General features: G+C 36.7%; 1 long non-coding RNA gene across 1 annotated transcript; it reads right to left on the bottom strand.

Moving 5' to 3' along the window:
* Positions 1-5683: 5683 nt before the first annotated feature.
* Positions 5684-13134, bottom strand: LOC128088963 (uncharacterized). Its single transcript, XR_008210426.1, has 5 exons — positions 13109-13134; positions 10982-11032; positions 10737-10909; positions 9002-9111; positions 5684-5839 (listed from the first exon to the last, which is right to left on the bottom strand). It is a non-coding gene; the product is annotated as an uncharacterized LOC128088963 (long non-coding RNA).
* Between the last annotated feature and the right edge of the window lie 1136 nt (positions 13135-14270).

Genomic DNA, 14270 nt, shown 5'->3' with positions numbered 1-14270 from the left:
AGAGTTATAATTATGTGCAAAAATTGAAGCTTAAGACAGTACTTACTTCAGCAATTTGTAATGCAGTGGAAAAGTTAATAATGGTACTAATGAAAGTCTACAATACTTACCTCACTGTTTGTGAAGCAACTTAAAAACACCAGGCAAAAAAGAAATAAGGAACTTCAGAATGCAAACAATAGATTTACATATGTAGAAGAAAACTACATTTTTCAACCCTTCCAAGTGTTTCTATCTGTTCATCTGTCTTCAGCTATACAGCATCAACTAACCCTTCTGAAATAGTTAGGAAGACTCTTAGAGAGTAGTTTTGGGAAACAAGGAGGAACAAACTCACCTAAAGACAGAAGTTAAATGAAGATTTTCAGAAGAACTATTTGCATACCTCAACTTAAGTAACATATGATTACCTTAAGTTTGAATTTGGAGTCTGGTTTAATGAATTGACTGCACAATAGCTAAGTATCTTTGAATACCCAGACTAATTTTTCCTACTTAAGCATAGGAAGACTGGATATATGAAAAATGTTGTTACATTATTGAGGCAGCTGGGTGACATAAGTAGATGCTTCCTGCCATGCTAACAGCCAGAGAGAATCAGATTTTTGAAGGATCATGGCCATCAAGGAAATTGTAATAAGTTCAATATTAAAACCACTTTAGGTTTACAATATTATTCTAAGTCTGCTCTGCAGTGCCTCAAGAATTCTAAAGACAAGAACTTTGAAGTACAGGGGTTATTTATTGAATGGATAGGATAGAAGCAGTTTGACTTTAAACTTTCTTTCTTTCACTCTGTGGCTGAATTAGCTGATTTTCATGGTCAAGCATCAGCGTCAACATCTCTATCTTAGGTGAAGCCACAGAAATAGTGAAATATAAACAATAACTGTTAATAAAATGAGGCCTCTACAGCTGACTTAAGAGTTGCTTTATTCACTTGATTCTCGTCAAAGTAGATAATGAGAGGGTTTGCTCCTTCTACAAGAAAGATACAAGACAAGAACAAACATCAAAGAGGAGGAACTCTGCAGAAATGTTCTGAAATAATGCATAAGATAACTGGTCAGGGAGCCACTGGTGGGATGTTGGGAATTATGTTTTATGGTGGGTCTTGTTTATGGCCAGTTAGACTAAAGGATATAGCAGGTGTTGCTGTAGGATCTGATGGGTGAACTATGCGATCTGTTCTACTATATGCAGTTACCTCAGGCAACTTAAACGAAGAATCTGTCATGGCCTTCTTTACTTCTGCTGTGCTCCCAACAGGAGAAAATTCTTAATTAAGCACTGGTAGCCACTACAAGAGAGCTCCTTGAGTTCAAGCTCTGTTTTGAGGATGATGTTTATTTTATAAATTCCTGACACCTACAGAAATGCTTATGACAATTAAGGGGTTTCATGATAAATTGTTTTTGAAAGAAAGTCAAAGCGAAAAAAGAAAACTGTGTTTTCTTGAAATATCATGGCTGCTAACTTTTTCTAGCTTTTCATTCTGACTGAAGTTCAGACTTCAAGTGTCGCCTTTGTGGATAAGCATACGCTATGCTTCATTTCACTTGAATTTCAGGCTGAGACCATAAAATAATATAAATCAAAACTCTTATCCTTGAGATGTTAGTTCACTTTATCAAAATGACATCATGTTTCCAGACCTAGTAATACAAGCTTCAGATTCTAGTATTTTTCTTCATGTTGACTTCATTTGTATTTTTTTTTTTTTTTTAATGTTGGAATCAAGGAAAATAAGACAGTAATTGACCTTGGTGACTGACCTTTGAGCCAGATATATCCAACTGCAGCAGAACTAATGTATTTCTTTGCCTCTTGACCTTTCTGAGAATGCCTTAATATGCATCATTCTGCCTGATGCACTTTCTATACCATCTATTTTCTATTTGGGCTTTTTAAATTCATTTGTTTGAGCTGGTTATTCCAGAAGCCCTACATTCTATTTTTTTTGTTTTGTTTTTCCATATCACCTACTCTATGACCACCTATGCACGCTCTCTGTGCAGATTTTGAAACAACTTTTGTTTCCATTAATTTCACCTCACTTCCTTCTGCTGCAACTAATTGTTTCTTCTAAACAGTGTGTTTCTATCACATTATCCTTTGGAGTTTCTATTAGAGATTAAGAGATTATTAGAGATGTCAGCAAAGTTTCTTGTTTTCCTTTGATTGCTTAATTTATATTCCATTTTGACTTTCAGTAGTGTTTCTAACCTAAACATAAAGTCTTTTCTGCTGCTACTGTACATTCCTTTTCCAGTTGCCTCCACGCTGTACAGCATATACACTCATTTCAATTTCTCTCCTTTTTGTTTTTGCATCATCACTGAACTTGCTCTTCCATCAGCATTTCACAAATTTAGTGGAAATACTTTAAGTATATCCCAATCTTAATGTATATTTATGTAAATGTGTGTACATCTTAGTATTAAAAAAGGAGAAGCCTTTAGACAGGAATAACTAAAAACATATTTAGATGTCAAAGCCCTTGCTTCTGTTTCTCCTAGTGTGTTTGTTGGGGAGTAGTATAAGAGACCAGTAAGACTTTCAAAATGGAACTTGTTGCCTGAAGCAGGAAACAACCCAGAGATCCCAACACCCATTACTGCCATGCATAATCTGGTCTAGAAGCACTGACACCTAGTGAAGCAGGTAGTATGAGAGGCCAACTGGTACTCAAAGTAGTCATCTGAGTAACCCTGGCTTATTTACTTTCACCATTACCCCCTCATTGTCTCGTGTTCCCTCATTACAGTTAAAGCTCACAACCCTTGGGATACGTTGTTTCATTGCTGCTTTTCTCCACAGTGCACAATGTACTGCAAGATCCAGACTGACACCTCCAGCATTTTACCCTGCTTGCCTCTGCCACCAGCTTTATTCTACCAGCTGCCCAGAACTGCAGGTGTTACTGCTGCTGAGATCTACTCCTGCCTAGAGCTGGACAGTTTTAAAGAAGGCACACAATAGTGGGGCATGCAGTGTGTTGCAGCATCACTCGGTTGGGTGACCCTTGCTGTACTGATAATCTGGATGTACAACTTCAGATCATTCTTTCTAGTTACAATCTCATTGAGCACAGAACAACAGGAAAAAGTCAGCAAGAGCAATGTGAGTTGTCACTCTTAAGCATCTCACAGCTACCTAGGAAAATCTTACACCGTCTTTCCAGAGAACACTGAACACAGAAAGCCTGTTAATGAAGTATTAATGCATGGGTATTACTGAGCTCCCTGTGACACACTCTGTAATACTCAAGGTGTCAGAGGTGATCTGGCTCCCTATTGCTTAACCAGTGCAACCAAGGAGAGAAGGCAGACTCTCACTGAAGATGCCCAACTCCTTCCCATAGCAGTATCTGCTTAAAACAAAAAAATTGTTAACCTTTAAATTCTCTAGAAAGTTTGTGAGTTTGTCAGGAGAAAAACAGGCTGGAAAATTATTACTGCTTCCTTACCACATTAGCTGCGTGCTAAGCTTCTGCATGCTCTGAAGGGGGATTAAAATAGAGTGAACATTGCTTGGTGGGTCTGTCCCAACACTGCTCCCACTGTTAATCTGGTGACAAGCACTATCTGTTTTCTATAAGCATCCAAGAAAAAATAAGCCCGACAAAAACCAAAAGCCATAAGGAGATGTGCCATTAACTTAAAGCGTCAGAAAATTCATAATTCAACCTGAACATACTCAAGAATCTGGGCTTAAAATATTGGTTGTGGTCCTTTTATTGTGCACTTTTTACTAAGGACTAATGCAAAGGATGTTACATAGTTAAGCTCATTTTACATGCTGGATACAAAAGATGCAGTGACATCTCACAGCTACATCACTACAGTTTCTCCTTTCTCTTTCAGGCCTTCACCAAGTGACTAGGAATACTCTAATTAACCTGTCTCCTACACTTACCACAAAACACTGTGCACTTTCCAGGTAACTTGGATCTCTCACAGCTATATCCAGTCCTTTGCATCCTGATGTCTTTGATGTCTTCCTCAGCACCTCTAACCATAACCAAGATGGAAGAATCCTGATCCCAGTATTATCATCTGCCTCCTCACCTTATGACTTCGGGCAAATTTCACATTTCTCAGTCTCCCATTACTTTTCTCCTAGTGTTTTTGGTTGATTTTACTCTACTCTCACCCAATAGTTTTCCTCAATAATATATACTTCCTATGGGGACTGATACAAATCACCTGCTGTGGTTCCAGCTTGTTATGACACTGGAGCTATTAGCACTGCTGGAGCATGTTCACATTGGTGTTCCTCACCAATCAACTTTTAAGTTTGCATGCACATGTGTTTCTCAGTAGTGTCTAATCAGGTATGTTAATAATTGTAACCTTCTTCATAGAGCAGTGTGTCTACCCCTCAGCATGAACCAAAACCAGAAAAATCAACAAGCAAAAGGGAGGGGAATAGGTGAGGGTGCTTCTCACACCAGTGGCAGTTTGCTTCTCAAGTTGAGCACCAGGGTCTGCAGCTGCAGGGCCATGCAGATCCTCAGCACTGTCATAAATGCATAGGAATGCAAGGAAGATCTGCTGACAAGGCTCTGGCACCACAGGTAACTCGAGTGAAAGATTGCAGAGCTGAAAACAGCTGACCTGTAGCATTACAGATGCTGAGGTCTGAAGGTATGTCAGGCACCATGTACCTTCCTTTGCTCTTTATCTTCTTTATATCACATATAATTTCATAGACCTCTGCACTACCACACTCCTCTCTATCTCTATTCAGTCAGAGAAGTCTAGTTACTCATTCATTGTGCAGTCTGTCCCGAATCGGCGATCATCCCTGTCATCCTCCTCTGTGCTACTTTCAATCCCACTACAATCTTCTGAGAGCATTGCACTGGAATTACATACAATTTTCAAGACACAGTGCATGAAAGTATTATAGAGTAGCTTGCTGTTGTTTTCTATTTTGTTTTTCTTCTCCTAAATAGTTCCTCACATTGTTTTTCCTTTTTCACTGCGAGTAATGCAGTGATCTTTTCAATTTTATAAACCCTGATTCTTGTTCATAGTGAGTCCAATCAATCCTCTAGTTGTGATATACTGTGAATCTTTACCTTTTCAAGGTTTTCTACATAAATTATACAAACTGCAACAGGATCACTGAAACAGAATACAGGCATTCTGAAAGTCACAAATCTGTACGCATGTAGACACACAAAAGGTCAAGCTGAAGAATGATCTTCCCCCCCCCAGATTATTTAAACATGGGATATTTCCACATGTCTTGGGAGATATATCAGTAATTTTGTAGTCAAAATTTCGCAAAGGACTTACTGTATTTTAGAATTACTTATATTCGTAGCTTTTTCTTAAGAAGTTTGGAAAGGTGCTGTTGCCATATTGTAAGCCAGCAGCCACCATGCAATTGACTTGGAGTCAATGACCAAAACCATTTTCAATGGAATATTCATTGTCAAGTCTTTTTGATGGGCTGCTGTGGAGCTAAGCAGAAGTACTAAGACAATGACACATTTTGTACAACACATGAATGCAAAGTCTGTTCATCACATCTGAGCAGTGTTGACTCAAGCTGCCATTGCTGATACAGCAGCTATAGATTTGTGGTAAATATTAACCCATTCCTGACAAGGGAGGGGAGGACCACAGCATTAGTAACATCAGCTGGGTGGTAAAGAATTTCACTTACCAAAAACCATTGAGGTCCTGCTCTAGAGGTCTGGCTCCCAGGCACTCCAGGAATTTGTATCTGCTTGTGATTGCAATGGAAAACACATCTGCATATAAATTCCCATTGTAGTAGAATGTTTTGTGCTTCTCATGCAACAGAGATGAAGTAGAATGGGTTACTGAGGAGAAAAGAAAATACTTTAATCTCTCAGAGACTTCGGGATGACCTCCATCACCTCCCCCTTTGCTTCGCTCACAAGCAGCCTCTTCAACACTAAAGTGCCCCTTTGCTTAGAGTGCAGTTTCTCATGACAGTGGGAACAGAACTCATGGACCTCAAAACCCTGTACCCTGACCCAGTGGGAAAATACCCTGTTTAACATTCCAACTGTTCACATATCTCAAGCAATGCTTTTCAACCAGCCAAAAAGATCACACACTAAAATATCATCACAGTCAATCATAACTCATCACTAACATTCACAGTCTTGATTGTTTTCAAAGGTAAGCAATTATCAGAGATTCAACTGATAGAGATAGAAACAGTAATATTATTAAAGAGAAATCCAAAAGAATCAGAGGGCAGTGTTATCACTGATAGAATTATACTAATATGTTCTCATTAACTTTCTTTTATATATATATATATATATATATATATATATATATATATATCTCATGTCTGTTCTTTCTGATTACTTTCTATTCTTAATCCTGAAAGATCTTCCTTCTTCACTCCAAAAAAATCTAGCTATCAAATACACATAGCCAAATTTGTATTGTGACACAAGGCTATTATAAATTTTTTAATTCACTGAAGTCTTGATTCAGTAAAATATTTTGAGCAGATACGTAAGCCCTAGTATGCCTCTTTTTATTTGACAAAATCCTTGAATATCTAGTTAAATATCAACCTATTGTCTTAAATTGACCTAAAATTTATTTACCCTTCTTCACAATGCAAAGCTGAGACAGGTAATTCACTTCTTATAACTGTAAAGTTCATCTCTAAATATATAAAATTGATGCAAGCAAGACATAAGCTTGAAGCCTTTTATTTGTTGAAAAACACAGGTCATAAATTTGTGAATTCAGGCAAATACAAAAAATACTTTTGTCAATATAAAAGTTTTGCTGCTTAAATAGGAATGTTTTGTTCAGAAACAAATCAGCCTGATATGTGGAAAAGCCTCCTAGCTAACAGAATAGACCATAAGATGCAATTAATATGGATGATCCATTTAAATTAACACAATTATTAATAAACTAAATCTTCAGAGATTTCTATATACAATTCAAATTATTGAAGAAAAAAAGAAAAGAACTCTGCTAGAAAAGCTACTATTCAATAGAATTATCTGATCAGACAGTCCTACAAGGTATTACAGAATCATAAATGAAATACTTGAATGAAGTTACAGATATAAGAAGTTTGATAGTTTTATAAAGTAGAGAATACTACAAAACCAAATGGTCTAGCAATTTGAAATTGTAGAAACTCACAACCAAGAAAAATCCATACTTCACTTAAATAACCAAGCCATACTGTGCTAAATTTTGTTACAGAAAGAACAGCTGTACTTCATAGAAACAATTTGGAATATTGATCTCTAGCAGGTAGATCACATCTTGCTCACGATTTAAAAAAAAAAAAAAAAAACTAACTAACAAACAGGGAGATGATACATTGCTTTCACAATTTGCAGAATCATTGACAAAGTAAATTTTTATGTATCATGTAAGGATGGTTACTAATCAAAGAAATACCTTTCATTCTGAGGGAACAGGAAAACATCACTAGATTCTCCCAGTTACATTCTCATAAATTGTTCATCTGCTGATTTTGTAAGTCATGTACAGGAACAGCTCATTTTTCTTACAATAAACTCTAAAGTGATGCAACTGTTTATAGCCTCCCAGTTACACATCAGTGTACCACTACACCAACACAAACCTTGAGTGTTTGCATGCATTCTCTTCAGTTTCAATTAGTTGGCCCTGATGTTCAAAAGTAAGGCTGAAATCTTAATTCATCCTCTTTTGAGTATTTACATGTCAATCTTAAAACTCACAGCAATGTATTTCTCAAAACATGAATAAATACATTTCCCAAAAACCCTGCCTCATTCCAGGTCTTAGATGTAATCATCTCCTGGGAAATGTTTTCTGCCTCTGATGATGTGAAATGAATGTAAATAGAACTCAAGGTATACTGCAAAGTATGTTAAGTCACATATAAAGAGTTCACTGACCCAGAAACTTTGTTGTTCAATTCATGTGTGAACTATGAGTTCACTGACACTAAAGACCATAGAAGTGAGAAAATGTCACCAGGAGAAAGTGAACCACTCACTATTGGATATCTTAATTTATCCGTAAAGACTTTGTATCCTTAGAATAATTTTTAAACTCTCTCAAAAAGAAAGTAACTACACCTGGTTTTCCAACAGATTGAGGTACAAAGCTTTAATCATAAAACAATGTAAATGTCTCCAAAATCTGAAGATTCACTTTCCGGTCTTGAAAAGACATCATTAAGTTTCTGATTTGACATGTTTAATGTCTTTTTACATGAACTTAGAAGCCTTTCTTCTTGTCCTTGCTTAATTGTAGATTTCATCCTTTCTACCTTAATTATAGACTGAGAGTCATGTTCTTGTCTAATGTACAAACATGGAAACAAATACCCAAGGGCAGAATTTGTAATAATATCGATTTAATTAAAATATCCAATTAGCACACACTTTTGGTAGAAGACTTTTATAGATTCTGACATGGAAAGATATATTAAAATTTTGCTGCAAAAATTAAAAGCAGCACTATCAGCTCTTCTCCAATTTGCAAAAATTAGATTTCAGCATTGAATCCAGGGAAAGGTAGATAAGTTGTAGAAGAACCTTCAACAAAACTTATTTTACAACAGTCATTCCTGATTTAGTCAGTATAGACTCTTGGCATATAATTACGTATCTCTTTTTACAGAATTTGAGTTACAGAGAAGCAACGCACCACAAACAAACTGAAAGTTCAGCCTTAATAAACTACAATTTTGTTTAGAATTAACAGCTCTTACAAATTGTACTGTTTCTGTTAATATATCAAGATATATCATAAATCTGCCATATTTCCTAACCAACATGGAAAATATCACCACTACTAGCACGCATTTTGACTGAGAAAGCAGAATACCCATAACAGCAGGTGTACTTCACTCTTAATGTGAGTAGGTGCTTCAAGTTCAGCAAAGCTGATGGGTTTAAGCATTCAAAACTAAACAGCACTGCTTACAAACTTGCTTCTTAAAAACTTGAGGCAGGACAAAGAGTAGCAGGAATACGTACCTAGGCCAGATGGAACTTCAAATATTCACATGCAAAGTGGTGTGGATGTCCATTTTGAACAAGACATTGAAGTGTCTAGGAAGTCACTGGATCTGACAGAAGTTCAGCTGCTATAGAAAATAAATCTTAGAGTGATTAAATACACCTGTTGGTGGCTGGTTTTATTGGAAGTGTCTGCCTTGAAATCAATAAAAGTTATTTCACTACAATCTGTATTCGATCAGATTTGTTTATACAAAATGCTCTTGAGATTTTCCTGGCCATAACATGACTTAACAAAAATAACCTGTTCCATCAAATACTAACTAATAAGTAATTAACATTTGAAAGAGATGCTTCCCCCCCCCCCCCCCCAAAAAAAAAAAAAAAAAAAAAAAGAAGAAACACAACAGCACAACAGTTTTAAAGAGAGACTATCAGAACCTTTACATGTATTGTTATATGATGATACTTTTTCATGTTATGATAACAGGTAGATTATCACCTTGATGCATGCAGAAAGTCATTTAAGTGTTCAGGACAAACTGACAAAGAAAGAAGCAGACTTCCTTCAAGCATACAAGTAATGGTTTGCTATATAGAATTATCACCTCATAAACACTGAAGTACAATTGTTTCTTGTGCCATGTTGTTCTACTCCTTAAAGCAAAATTAATTACAAAGATTTGTTTCAATATAGGTTCCACCATAGTGAGCTAATTGTAAATAGTATCATAAGGAGTATAGCTGTATATAGAGAATAAGTGTTCATAAAGAAAACCTGATGTTATAACATCCCTCACTTAGGTCAAATGATACATACACTTCTGATACGTAATTCTAAGATCACCCAGATTATGTTTTCAGTGTCAGAATAAGAGTAATCCTTATCCAATAGTTTGTATTAAAATTGTCATAAGACGTATAGACTTGGGACCTAAGGTATTAGCATAATAAGCAGAGATAATATAGTTTGCCATTTGCGTGCAAACAGTCTTAGGCTGTAAGATGAGAAAATTCAGCAATCCCTTCTAAGCATTAAGAATAATTCACATTTTAACTGCTAAATTAACAAAATAAGTCAACTTACTTACTTCACAGTGGGTTTCAAAGCACATAATGCACAAGGACTGATTAGAGAACAGACAGGACATGCACATCCTACATGAAATGTTTGTGGTCGTCTTGCAGCAGAGACATCTCAAAGACAGCAATACATTTCTCAGTGCATATCCTTCTCTGAAGAACATTATAGGATAAATTACTACATACATGTACCTTTTGCTTGGATTTCTGGGAAAACTGATTTTTCTCCTTATTGCTTACTGATAAAAATCTATACATAATTTGCTTTCACTAATCCCCTTCGTATTCCTATCTGCTATATCTAGAGCTGCTCATCTAGGGAAGCAAGAAACAAGAATGTCAGTAAATAACCTGAGATCCTTTAGGCCAAATTTTGAGACTTCTAAGAAACCTTTTTTCTTCAAATTTCATCTTGACAATACCCAGTAATACTCCTTGCAATCCTCCCCTAATAAGGGTGTCTAAAAAGTTTTGTACTTTACAAAGAAAACTGCCTTTCATTTAGACAGCTTTCCAGGTGTGCCCATTACTCAGGAAGCCAAGTCATATTTTCAAGAAATCTGTCTCTAAGTGCCTTTAGTCATGTCTGAAATGAAGATTTAGGTTTCTAACTCACTTAGGCATTTAAAAAAAAAAAAAATTATCTGTCGTCCATCTGAAACTAATTTACCTTCTGCTTTCAAATTCCATAGGAATTCATTCCAAGATGTCATCACTCTGTTGTTAGTTTTAAAATAGCTCTATGTGCAACTTTTCTGAGCTCTTTAAAAGTTTCCTTCCAGTTTTGAAATAAGTGATTTGTCAGTTCTTCTTTATACAGCCTCTTCCTTTCCATGGAGAAAACTTCAACAGGAAGAACAAAAGAGATTTAGGGTTTTTTTTTGTCTGTTTGCTTTTTAAATCACATATACTTACATTCTAAGAAATATTTCATGTTGTGTGGTTCAGATGCTTCTATTTTCCTGCCTAAAAGTAACAGTTACTGTGGTTTGAGAAGTGCAGTTCTTCTTCAGGATAAGAGAAAGGGATAAAGGGCCATGAACCTCCTTCCTGTGTGTTCCCCAAAAATTAATGCAAAGTCTGACAGTGCCAGCAGAAGCAATGGCATCATTAGTCCTCCCTTGAAGGGTGACACACTTTGAGAGAGAAATCTGTGCAAAGTAATTGATATAGATGCTGAATTTAGTTTGTCAGTAAGAATTGGGAGAGAACAACATGCTGCAGTCCATTCACTATGAGATTCAATTTCTGAAACATGTTGGCACCTCAGAAGGAGCAAGTAGAGGGGAGAAAGAAGAAAGAGCAAGCAGAACATAAGTGATGTATTGGAGGTGCGGCACTCATACCTAGCAGAGATCTGGTTTGGTCCATTAAAAGGCATTAATGATGCTCTGAGCTTTGTTTTTCAACAACCAACTGTAGCAAATTGGCCCATTCTCAGTCTTATCCAAATTATCTCCCCTGTTACTGAGGAAAAAAGGGCTCTTCAAGGTCTTTGCCTTGATTTACAAGTGCAAAATAATGGTTCAAAGGTCCCCACTTTACGGTTTACCGTATACTACTACTATACTAGTATTTAACCTAATACTTTATGAACTATCTACATCTTTCTCAAAATGTGCTAAGGCCATTGAGAACCAGACTTATGTCCATGCTCTAAAGTCAGATGGGATTAAATAATATGACTTAGTTCCTAAAGACCTACCAAGTAAATAAGAGAGCTGCAGTCTAAAGTTTACCTGAAGTTTTTCTCCAGTAGATAATAGTTCTTGCATGAATATCATGACCATGAAGATCACTGTTATTCAAAGCATTTTGAAACATAACAAACACACCAATAGATAAATTGCATGCAATTTTCATGTTCTAGAATAGTTTTACTGCACTTCAGCTTCATAGTCTTAGTGACACTTCGCTGCAGTTGCAAGTCACTCTGACAATTCCCAATTAATGGCCCTAACCTTAGCCTCAAGTACAAGGCTCCATTTCTTTTAAAGGAACAAAAATAAAGGTTCTCCACATACATCATAGAGATACTACAAATCACTGTGACTTTATGTTTTCACCCTTATCATCCAGTACACAGATGCTTTTCTATTTTTCATCTCTATCTTATCTCAAAAAGCACCTCAGGACATGCTGAAGAGCTGCCTGTCTCCTAGAAGCATTTTCATGGTTTGTAGAAGAAAGACTGAATGCAAAGTTTTGGGAATGAGCGGAGAAAATCATTTAAACACTGAATACTTATTCAAACCTAAACAACTATCTCCTTCTCATAAAGCATCTCTCCGAGAGCACAAAACATGAAATTCCACCCTTATATTTTTAGACAAATAATTATGGGTAAATAGGAAAATATAGCAATTTCATCTAACATCTCACTCTGTGTTCCACAAATAACTTTAATTATCACTAAGCTGCTCTGTAATTGCATTGCAAACATATAATAACTTTTGCAATTAAAACTACCACATTGTTATAATTTAGACTCCACATTCCTACAGATACATAAATTAATCTCATATTTTTGGAGATTAAGTGATAACACTTTGTGGTCAAATTTGAAAGTAGAAAGCTTAGAAATAGATGCTACAGGGAAAAAGACACTGGCCCCTGATTAGTCCACTTTAAAATTTACCTTAATTAATTGAACAGAAAACTAGAAGGTCTAATAAACAAGTTCATGGACAGCTTTAAACTGAGGGGAGCATTTAACTCCCCTGAGGGTAGAGAGGCCTATGGATGGTTCAAGCAAGGCGTTAGGAGAAGATTCTTCATCAGAGGATGCTAGAGCCCCTAAACAGATTTCCCACAGCAACAATAACAGCTCCAAGTTGCTGGAGATCAAGAAGCACTTGCACAATGCTTTTGTACATCAGATTTTAATTTTGGGTCATCCTGTGCAGAGCCAGAAGTTGGAATCTGTAACGCAATGGTAAGCACAACAAGGACAGCAAAACAGCAAGATCCCATGCCACAATGAGGGAGGATTCACTCAAACCAACAGCAGTAGGTACAGAAATAAGAAAATAAGCTGCTTACCTTCAGAAGACCTCAGGTATGCAAAGATCTCCAGAAAAATATCCTCCCCTTCCACTGCCAACCCTTAAATGAGGTCTGGGAAGGGGTGGAGCCAGGATCCACCCCCTCCATCACTCAGATGCATTGCATGCACCTGTGATCCCTTGAGTTGGCCCTGCCTTCTCACCAGGTGCTCGATTACTGCTTCAAGCCCCAGCTTAGTATTTCCACTATGGATTCTGTGATCCTTGTGGCTCCCTTCCAACTTAGGAAATTCTGCGATTTCATGATTCTATGATTCTGTGACACAGAAATGTGAATATCTTTAACAAAAATGACAAGTCTTTTCTCATCTGTTGAAAACTTATGTGCTGTACAGATATTGCCCCTGCCAGAATCACAATGAAAAATGAGTAAAATGTTAAGCTGCCTGTGGGCTGCACCATGCGTGTTGTGGTACCCTTGCACCTTGGTGACATCTCACCCCACCAGTGACAACAGACCTTTCCCTCTCTGACAAATGCTATTTATAAGCAGAGTATGGACTGACTTGTTCCTGTATTTCAGAGAGCACCTTTGCTTTTTTCAGATGTCAGCATAGGGAGGAAGGATTGAAGGCCAAGGATGTGCCTTGAAGAAGAAAGGATTCTGCTGCCTCAGCTGACCTACAGGGCTGTTGGGTGCTGAATGCCACAAACAGGCTGGATTCCTTCAACCCAGATTCCTGCATAACATCAGGCAGCTCTTGTATGTTTATTTCCAGTGACTGTTCTAAATCATTGACTCTTTCTAACTTTCTCTGTTTCCAAATGACTTTAATTATTCTAATTTCACTTTCTTTCAGCATTTTCTGTGAAGTTTTCTTCTATATCTTCATATCCTTTCTTCTACATAAGCACATCCCTATTTGCTTTTCTGCATCTCTTTTCTTGCCTTTTTCTCTTGTTTCCTCTTTGACATCTTTCCCACTTTCCTGTTTTCTGTTCTATTACATTTGAAGATATGGAACTTTGGATAGCTTATTTGAGTGGCCACTTTCTAGAGGAAAGATAAAATAAGATGCATAACTAAACAGCAGTGACCTCGTTCAGACTATGAAATCCCATAATACTGGAATTACTTTCTCTTTTGACACCAAGAGCCAAAGAACCAAATCATTTCAAGAACTACCTTCCCACATAAG

The sequence above is a fragment of the Tympanuchus pallidicinctus genome, unplaced genomic scaffold (assembly GCF_026119805.1).
Source record: "Tympanuchus pallidicinctus isolate F22 unplaced genomic scaffold, pur_lepc_1.0 scaffold1, whole genome shotgun sequence".
Taxonomy (NCBI): domain Eukaryota; kingdom Metazoa; phylum Chordata; class Aves; order Galliformes; family Phasianidae; genus Tympanuchus; species Tympanuchus pallidicinctus.
Note: the sequence above shows the minus strand (reverse complement) of the source record. Positions and strands in the feature narration are given on the sequence as shown.